Here is a 10,669-nt window from a genome sequence, read left to right as displayed (position 1 = left end):
TCCACAGTGCACCACCTCAAAACAGAGGGGCGGCCAATTGTCCAAGGGCCAATTCTCTCTTCAGGGCCCCATGTGAGCCCTGGCGCAGTTGAGGGTCATGGAAAAGCTCAATGCTCCTTCATAAATGTTTGACTTAGAGAAATATGCTATGAAGAGGCTGTGAGGTCCTAAAAACTCCTTTCTCTTTCTGGAGATGACACCTTTACTCCTGTTCCTCAAAATTCTCTAAGATGCAGAATTTCTGGCATTCCATATGATCCCCTGAGAATCACCAGGATTGATCCCTGAGTGCAGAGAAGGAATAAGTTCTGAGCATTGTCAGGTGTGGCCCCAAAACAAAACAAAACAAATTTGTGTCCTTCTACTGCCAACATTTTGCTGTCCCAAAAGAAGGGGTTTACATATAACCCCCTTAACCTGATCCTTCTTGCACTCCAGTTTCTCATTTTTTTCTGACACACTTCCATTTCTGTCCATGTTCTATAGCACTTGCAAAAGGAATAAAGAGGACTAAAACAGTGAGTGGGATCATCTTATTGGGACCAACCTAAGCTCTGAGTTCCCTCAGCATGTTTTCAGCAATTCTGTCTATACTTTCAAGCCTGGGGCTGACAAAACAAAGTATATTTTTGATAAATATATCAATATATATATAAATATATATTGTTGATAAATGCCTCCTTTGAGTGTAAACATTTTCTCCACTTCATGTTCTTAGAAAAACACACACATGAACGGTTAAAATGCACAGAACTCCTAACTCCTGAAGTTCACCAGCCACATGACATCATCAAAAGTTTCTGACCTGGGTTTGATCCATGGCATCCCAACAGTCTGAGCTCATCCAGGAGTGATCCCTGAGTGCAGAGCCAGAAGTAATCCCTGAGCATCACTGGGTGGGTGTGGCCCAAATAAAACAAAACAAAAACCCAACCTTGGACACCATAAATACTCCCACTCAAAAGCACTTCATATTTCAGTATTGTACTGGAGAGAGTGTACAGGGTAAGGTGCAATGCCTTACATGAGATTGTCCGCTCTGAGCCCTGGCACCACCAGGATTTTTAGCATTGCCGTGCGCAGCCCTGGAGAGACCTGAGCACCACTGTGCTGGCATGGGCAATCCATTGAACCATAGGGTCAAGCCGTACCTTGAAGAATCCTTGCATGGAACTGCTAGTTCAGTTGCCAAGAATCATCAGAACATTCTGGAGTAGTGTGTGGGCAAGACCAGAAAGAAAGTACAACAATTGAGGAGCGAAGGAGCTTGCCAGGCACACAGCTGATCTGGTACGATCCCCAACAACTCACATGGTCCTTTGATCACTGCCAGGAGTGAACCCTAAGGGCAGAGCCAGAAATAAGACCTAAGCACTGCTAGATGTGGCCAAAAAACTAAAGAGAAAAAGAAGGCATTAGAATAAAAATTTATTCCCCAAAGCCAGATTTCTAAAAGGATGATATCTGACTGAAGCCATCAGTCCCTGTCTGAATTCACTTCTTTTCCCCCTCAAGCACCTGCAACTTTGTTAGGGGTGTGGATGGGCATCTTGACTGGTTGCAGGCTAATTCTGATGGGAACTGCCATGTTCTGGGGCTCAGAGCCAGAGAAGGCTCTATTTGAGCTCCTTTCATGTGGCCTCGTTCCAGTTAGGTCTGTGCTAGTCAGTGAGAGGAAAAGGAAGAGAACAACAGAGTAGCGGAATGGGCCGGCACAGAGCAGCAAGCAACAAAGACACTGTGCCCAGCGAAGGGACCCAAGGATAGGAGGTACAGGTGTGCCCTGGACAGAAGATGGGGAGGTGCGGGGTGTGAGCTTCACTAGAGAGGGAGAAGGCGTGAGGCAGGACAGAAGGTGTCAGTGTCAGTCACACTGCTGCAGGGTGGGGGTGACCATCACCAGCATGACCCAGACAGTTATGCTAGTTGCCCTAACACTGGCCAGGAATGATTTCTGAGTGAAGAGCCAGGAGTAACCTGAGCTCCACCTGGAGCATGCGGCTCCCAGCCAAAATGAATGCAGCTCTTTGCCTCTTATCATTATTTTGTATACTGTGGCTCTTTGCCGAGTTTGGATTTTGTTCTGCTGCTTCTGAGGAGGGACCTCTGAGGAGAGATCTCAGAGCGCATAGTCCCGCCCCCAGGCTGCGGCATCTTGTCTCCCATCCCTCGGAAACAACTGCACGGGCCAGTGAGTGGGGGACCCGTGTGGCACATGTTGGGTCACATCTTGCCATTAGTTCTTAGTGTGGAGGACACAGCACACCCTCACCATCACTGAAGGATTTTGACCCTCACTCAAAATGGCAAAATGCAATATGTGTTTCATATATTATTGTTAAAATTATATGCTTTTGTGTGAGTGTCTGTTTTGGCAGGTCACTGCGTGGTGTGGCTCTCTGACTCTCACTCACAGTTTAAAATTTTGGCTCTCTGTGTCAAACTTGGTCGCCACCCCTGCTGATGTTTCACTCAGAACATCTCCAAGTTCTTGAAAGGAAAGCAAAGTCCAGACCCACCAGAGGTGGCACGCTATGGCTCAAGAACCCCTTTGGGCCCTCATCTGTTCTCCTAAAGCTGTGTAGGGTCCCGACACCCTGACCCAGCCTCTGAAGAAAAAGCCCTTCCCTGCTCCAGTCACCTGGCTCCAACTTCCTGTCACCCTCCTCAACCCTCATCCCTTCCCTACCCTTCCCATGGGAGAGACCCTGGCCCCAGTCAGTCCTGTGTTGTTGACTTTGTTGTTCACAGATGAGCCCACAGAGCTGAGGGAGGAGGTGGACAGGCTGCATGGCAGGGTCGGTTGCCATCATGTACAGAAAGCTAATTTTGGTGACTGTGCTCAGGGGAAAACACACCATACTTGAGTTGGCAGGAAAAGTATCTTTGGACAAGAAGAACGAGGACAGTGATCAAATACCCCTCCTGACATGGAGAGTGACTGTGGCTCAGAGGCCCAACTGAGTTCTGTGACTCCCAGTCTCTGACCCACACAAAGACACACAGATTCACAAAGACACACCCACACCTCTAACATTCACATACTCTCACATGCATTTACACGTTCACACATTTTCCAACATACCCCCCACATATTGTCACATACAGTTAAGACATATGCCCACAGTCTCACTCACATACCAACAGATATAAACATGCTCATCCATATCCACATTGGTAGTCACACTTTCACCTGTGTTCACATACACACAGACATACCCACATTCTCACACTCAGATTCACTCACATACAAACACTTTCTCATCCACTCACATACACACATGCTTCGGACACCCACACTCAGGTGCTCAGGTTTCCACACATATTCACACTTAACACTCAAACGCATTCACATATTTTCACTATATACACTTAGACTCACAGATCCACATTCTCCTTCTCACAATCATTCATACGCCTTAATATAATCATATACCCACCCACATCATCACATTCATAATCATTCGCATACACTTTCCCATAGACACACTTCTATACACCCACACTCGCACAATCAAATACTCACATATGCACACACATGTGGCCACACAATTCACACTGATACACTCAAACACTCCCATAATTTCGCTATGCACATTTATATACATACTCACATACACATATGACCCTCACCCCAGCACGTCAAATGTGGGGGCTCCTGTGAACAGGAGATATGATGGCGCTCACCCAAACTCCCTCTAGAGCAGGGGTCTCAAACTCAATTTACCTGGGGGCCGCAGGAGGCAAAGTCGGGGTGATCCTTGAGTGCAAAGTCAGTAGTAAGGCTTGAACATTGGGGAGTGTGACCCAAACAACTAAAACAAAACAAAACAAAAAAAGATTCCTGTAGGGCAGGGCCACAAAATGTTGTATGGAAACCCCTGCAGAGACAATGTGGGAAGGGGGCACATGCCCTACCTGCGATGGTGAACCTATGGCATGCGTGCCAGCTGTGGCATGTGAAGGCCTTGCAGCTGGTAAATGAGAAGGCCCACAATCAATAAATTTATAAAATGTATAAAGAGTTTTTAAGTACTAAAATCTTGTTATTAAGGTTTAATTGACGTGCTGGCACTTTGAGGATTTCCTCAAAGTTTTTGTGTGGCAGTTTGGGCACTCGGGCTCAAAAAGGTTAGCCATCACTGATAGGCAAACCCTTCATGAGAAAGACTTTTAAAAGGGTGCGATTTGGGAGTTCCTAGCACGTGAAGGGACTGATGGTCAAGATAGGAAATTCTCAGGATAACCCACCCAGAACCCAAGCTCCCTATACCTACCACAGGCCCCCCTGAGATCTGGAGTTTGAGGATCTTGGTGGGAGGCCTTGAGCCCTTGGGTGGGAAGGGAGGGAGAGAAGGAGAGAGAGAGAAAGAGAGAGAGGAGAGAAGAGAGAGGAGTGAGAGGAGCGAGAGATGAGAGGAGATCTAGAAAGAGAGGAGAGAAGAGAGCAGAGAGAAGAGAAGAAGAGAGGGAGAGAAAAGAGGGGAGAAGAGAGAGGAGAGAGAAAGGAAAAAAGAGAGGAGAGAGAGAAAAGGAGAGAGGAGAAGGGAAAGAGTGGTGAGAGGAGAAAGAAGAGAGAAAGGAGAGAGAGAAACAAATTACTATAAATCAACAAAACTTTAAGACCAACTAAAAATTAAAAACCACTTATAAACTGAAAAATACAGTTAAAACACTATGAAAGACATCCCTACCGGGAGGAGCTTGGAGTTAGGACTCTCCCAGTCTCCCAAAGAGCTAGAAATGGCAGTTGGAGGTTAGAATGGGGGAGAGGCTTTGAACACAGGACCTTCGCAGGGACAAGGGAGCCCTCTTGAAGGAGAAGGCTCCTGCGATGTCGTGCATTTGGAGTCTGGCTAGGGATCCTCACTGGCCTTACTTACTAGCAAAACTGCTTAGCAAACAGCCCAGTAGCTGTGGCCAGAAGACCTGCCTGCTCCCTGCAGGATATGAACAGGCTCCCCTGATTTGGAGCCCTTGGCGCCTGTGTAAGTGACTGTACCCAGAAAATGAAGGAGTTGATGTTGTGGTTTTGGGTTTGCCTCGGGAAACATCTTGCCAATGTCATGCCAGCCACTGGTCTCATCTTGAGGCTCATTCCTGGAGCACATGAGAGGGACTCTGAGTCCTGCTAGGAGCGAGTCCAGGTTGTGGAGCCAGAAGTGACTCTGAACACAGGGCTGGAGCAAGAGGACAGTAGGGAGGCTGCTTGCCTTACACACGGCTGACCCAGGGTTCAATCCCTGTACCCCTTAGGGTGCTAGCTTAGTAAAGGGTGATTCTTGAACAAAGAGCCAGGAGTGACCCCTGAAGACTACCTGGTGTAGCCCCAAACCCCAATCAAATCAAAACAAAAACCCACTCCCCAGGCTCGTCCCAAGGTCTGCCCTGTGCTCGAGCAAGGACAAGAGCCTCCAGACAGGAGACTAGAAACACTTCGGCACAGGAAGCGTCAATAAGTGATGTGGAGCTGGCTTTCCTTCTTTTTTTTTCCTGTTTTAGGGACCACTCCCAGTGATGTTCAGGGCTTATTGCTGGCTCTGTTCTTTGATGGGACTTGGAGGCCAGATGTTGCACCAGGAACTAAACCAAGGTCGATCATGTGCAAGGAAAGCACTCTAGCGCTGTGCTCTCTCTCCAGCCCCAATCTGGTTGTTTTTGAAGCACCATTTGTTCGTTTTAACACAAATGCCTGTCAGTATGGTAAACGTTGGATCCTGCTGTCAAATCTACTGCTGTGGGTCCAGACAGATGGGCCAAAGTGTTGAGGATGTACTGGCTGTGTGGGAGCTCTGGGTTCAGTTCCGGCACCTTCAGGTTCCATGTGCTGCCTAGCCTGACTCCCAGCAATGGGATATGTGCTAAAAATCTTAAGTTTAACAAAAGCTCCTGCATCAGGGGCGATGGTACAATAGGGAGGGTGTTTGCATTGCATGTGGCCAACCTAAGTTCGATTCCCATCATCTCATGGTCTCCCAAGCACTAGGAGGGGATGATTCCCGAGTGTCAAGCCAGGAATAAGTCTGAGCAATGTGAGGCTTGGCAAAAATAGAGAAAAGAGAAAAAAAGAACAAAGAACTCATCACAGAATGTGGGGAAAGAAAGTGATCCTGGCAAGAAAATGCTTTTCAGAAGTTTCAAAAAACCTCAGAATCTCCAAGCATACAGCCTGAACCACTGTCCTGGAAACATCTTTTTTTTTTTTTTGTGGTTTTTGGGTCACACCCGGCAGTGCTCAGGGGTTATTCCTGGCTTCATGCTCAGAAATTGCTCCTGGCAGGCATGGGGGACCATATGGGACGCCGGGATTCAAACCGATGACCTTCTGCATGAAAGGCAAATGCCTTACCTCCATGCTATCTCTTCGGCCCCGAAACATCTTTACTAACAGAGTTCTAACACTGTGGGTCTGAGTGGAGCAATAAAAGTGCAAGATCAGAAAAACCCCACATGACAGCACCTCAAAACAGAGGGGCGGCCCACTGTTGAATGGCTGATTTTCTCTTCAGAGCCCCACATGAACCCTGGTGAGCCCCTGAGCATAGCTGAGGGTCACAGAAAGCTCAATGTCCCCTTTTCAATATCCCTAATAAATGTCTGGTTTAGAAAAATGTATGCTATGAAGAAGCCACAAGTTCCCGCAAATCCTCTCCTCCTCCTGGAGAAGTCCCTAGTACTTTCCTGTCCCAAAACTGTGCTAAGGTCTCCCAGGGGTCTCACAGAACCACCATGAATTGGGGGAGTCCTTAGCACCAGGCTCAGGGTCCTCCTGCACCAATGAAATGAATCTTAGGATAGCTGTCCAAGAGGTGCATGCTGGGAAGGAGACAGGTTTACTCTCCTGTGCTCTGGCCCAGGGACTAAGTTCTGGGGTTCCAGGGATTTCTGAAGAGAAGACAGAAATCAGAATGTGGAAAGCCTCTAGGGTTACATGGGCCTCGTCGCCTCCAGACATACTGGGTCCCATATCCAACTCCTGCATGATCCAGCCTCAACCCACCAAATGGGCACCATCTCTCTCATGAATGTATCTGTGGGTATGTCTGTGTGTTTCTGTCTGTAAACTCACCCCATGGCTGTTTGTCCAGAGCCATCAATCTCTGCTTCCTGAGACCTAAACCTTGACAAGGGCCACCCCAACTCACAAGGGCAGTAACCTCTAGGCTGCAGGGCAATGTTTGGATATGTTCAGAGATTCTTTGACAGGCACAACAAGTCTGCCTCTTCAAAAACAATTGCTTCTGAACATTTTAAATTAGATGCACTGTAAGTGAAATCACATCGCTTTACTTTCTATTCTGAGTGCTATCTGAGACTCATCAATGAGTCTTTCCTATGTCAGCTGAGTGGTGAGGGGCTATCCAAATTTTGATCCAGCAATAGGAGATTATCGAAAACAGAAAGTATTGAATACTACTTTCCTGTAAACTCTCTCCATCCTGATCATCATATTGGCCACTTGCTGGAAACAAGGCACTGAATCAGGAGGGCCTCAAGGCAATGGGCAGACTATAAAATGAAGCTGAAAGTACAATCAAATGACAGGAAGATGGGCTGGAAATATAAATAGTGGGCAGGATTCTTGGCCTGCACATGTGAGACACAAATTCAATTTCCAATACCACATATAATCCCCAAAATGCAGCCGGGACTGACCCCTATGCACTATGGGACAGGAAGGCAGGCAGGCAGGCAGGAAGGAAAAAAGGAAGAAAGGAAGAAAGAAAGGAAGGAAGGAAGAAAGGAAGGAAGGAAGAAGGAAGAAAGGAAGGAAGGGAAGGAGGTAAGGAAGTAAGGGTAGATGGAGGGAGTTGTGAGGGAAAATGGAAAGGAGAAAAGGAAAGAGGGGAGGGAAGGTGGGAGGAAGGAGGAGAGGAGGGAAGGAGAGAGGAAAGGGAGGAAGGTAAAGGAAGGAAGAAATAAAGTAGGAAAGGATGGAAGAAGAGAAGGAAAGAAAGAAGGAAGTGAGGTAGGAGGAAAGAGGAGAAAAGAAGAAGGGAAGGAAGAAGAAGGAAGTGAGGTAGGCTAGAAGGAGGGCAGGAGAGAGGAAGGGAAGGAAGGAGGAAAGGAACAAATGAAGTATTGAGGAATGGAGGGAAAGAGGGAAAGAAAAAAGATAGGAAGGAAAGAAGGAAGGAAAGAAGGAGGAAAGGAGGGAGGGAAATAGGGTGAGAGGAAAGAAAGAGGGAAGGAAGGAAAAATGGAAGGAAAGGTACAAAGAAAGAAAAGAGGGAAGGAAGTGAGGAATGAAGGAAAGATGGATGAAGGGATGGGTGGAGGGAAGAAAAGGAAAAAACAAATGAAAGAACAAAGGAAAGTAGGTAGGCTGACAGCTAAGTTCAATGGTGAAGACGCTCCTTATCCCCTACCCTCAATCACCTGAGTGCACTGGCACCCAAAAATCTTTCTCAAAGATCAGAGCATGGTTCTGTACAGAGACAATAGACCCTTGGCTGCATTGTAAAAGCTACTTTGGTCGCTGCCCAGATAGCACTGCTGTGGGAGGAAGGCCGGGGTGGGTATGGGCATTAGGATATCTGCCTTCTGTAAGTGCCCATTGTGCTGGCGACTCTGGCCCTTACTGCAAAACTGCCATGGCCCTGATCCAGCAGCTCTGCCCCAAAATGGTCTATCAATCAGCACATCCCCAAGTCCACATACACCAAGTCAGTGCTGGCACCGGGCAGGAGGGTTCTCCTCATACATGAAGAGGGTAACCGAATCTCTAGAGCAGGTTGGGTTGGAGAAGTAGTTTTTCTCTCAGACAGATAGAGATTCCTTCAATCATACAGGCAAAAAAGAAAAAAAAATCTTTCAAAAGTAGAGAATGTGGGCTGGAGAGATAGCATGGAGGTAAGGCATTTGCCTTGCATACAGAAGGATGGTGGTTCAAATCCCGGCATCCCACATGGTTCCCTGAGCCTGCTAGGAGCAATTTCTGAGCATAGAGCCAGGAGGAACCCCTGAGCGCTGACAGATGTGACCCAAAAACCAAAATAAATAAATAAATAAATAAATAAATAAATAAATAAATAAATAAATAAATAAAAGAGAATGTGAGTATTCTCATTATAAAATAAAATGTGGGCCAGTGCTATAGTATAGTGGATTGGGCATTTGCCTGAACACAGCTGACATGGTTTTTATACCTGGAATCCCATATGGTTCCTAGAATTTCACCAGGAATGACGCCGAGTATAGAAACAGGAGTAACCCCTGAGCACCAATATGTGTGGACCAAAAACAAAACACAACAACAACAACAAAAAGTAAAGAATGAAAGTATTGGCATTAAATAATAAAATTCGTACTGAAAACAATAGGAAAACAGTGCTGGAACGGGCCGGGCGGTGGTGCTAAAGGTAAGGTGCCTGCCTTACCTGCGCTAGCCTAGGACGGACCGCGGTTCGATCCCCCGGCGTCCCATATGGTCCCCCAAGCCAGGAGCGACTTCTGAGCGCATAGCCAGGAGTAACCCCTGAGCGTCACCGGGTGTGGCCCAAAAACAACAAAAAAAAACAAAAAACAAAACAGTGCTGGAACAAGCATCTGGAAAAAGCAGACATCTCCTCCCTCACACCACATTTTGCAGGAGACACACAGTCCCAAGAGATTCTAGACCTGAGTGCAAACTGCAAAATGAGATTTTGTTTCTAGAAAATAAAAATTTAAGTACTGAATGTTCCTTAGCTCACTAAGATCCAATCAGGGGAGAGGATGGCCATGAAGACAGAAGAATCCCCAAAACTGGAAGCCAGCAAGGGCCATACTGAACTGTATCCGCTGAAGGAGTCCTACCTGCCTTCTTGAAGCTTTCTACAAAGCCAAGGTCAAGTCAGCGTGGCATAGGTTCAGGGCCAAACATCGATTGACAGAAGTGAAATCCCAGAAATAGAAACACTTATGGACGACTGATTTTCGACAAGGCTACTGAAATGATTCAATGAGGACCAGCAAGTCATTTCACAAATGGGCAAAATATTGGGCAGCACCCACCCCAAAGGAGGAGAGTGGGAGCCAGAGCAAGGCTGGTGAGGTGCTCACTAACCTAACATGTAGCTGCTTACTCAGGTTCAATAACCGGCACTATATGGTCCCTCAGCACTATCAGGATGATGGCTCTCGGAGCAGAGAGGCAGGAGTGAGCCTAGAGCACCGTGGGATGTGGCCCAACTCTTTCCACCACCAAAAGGGAAGGAGTCAGCCTGCTATGAGGAATCTCGAAACTGTGAGTAACACAGGGTTAGTGTGGTGGATGCTCTCACACTGGAAATGGAGGAGAAATGACCATGTCGTGTTCCAAGAGAAGCGGCTAGACTTAATTTGAAGGTGTCCCTGCACCCCATGGATAAGAGGTCCCTATTGAAGGGAAGTGGTTCAGGCTGTTCTTCCTCGTGGTGAATAAAGGATCTCAGAAATCCCAGGTCCTGCAGCTGCTGCTCTCACAACAGGCTTCCTTGGGGGCACAAACAGGATATGGAAATCCCTGGTAGGGTCCCAGGGTCTGTACTCACAGCCAGAGAAGAGTGAGTGGTCTGGGAGATTCGGACTAGGCCCCAGGGTCTCAGCTTCTGCCTGGCACTAGCAAAAGTCTGTGAGCTCACCCACTCTCTGCTGACCTGGCCCAAGTCACTTGTTTTCTCACTCTCTTGATTTGGCTGCTTTTCCA

Source organism: Suncus etruscus, chromosome 2 (genome assembly GCF_024139225.1).
Source record: "Suncus etruscus isolate mSunEtr1 chromosome 2, mSunEtr1.pri.cur, whole genome shotgun sequence".
Taxonomy (NCBI): domain Eukaryota; kingdom Metazoa; phylum Chordata; class Mammalia; order Eulipotyphla; family Soricidae; genus Suncus; species Suncus etruscus.
The sequence above is the reverse complement of the archived record's forward strand: the minus strand, read 5'-3'. Positions refer to the sequence as shown.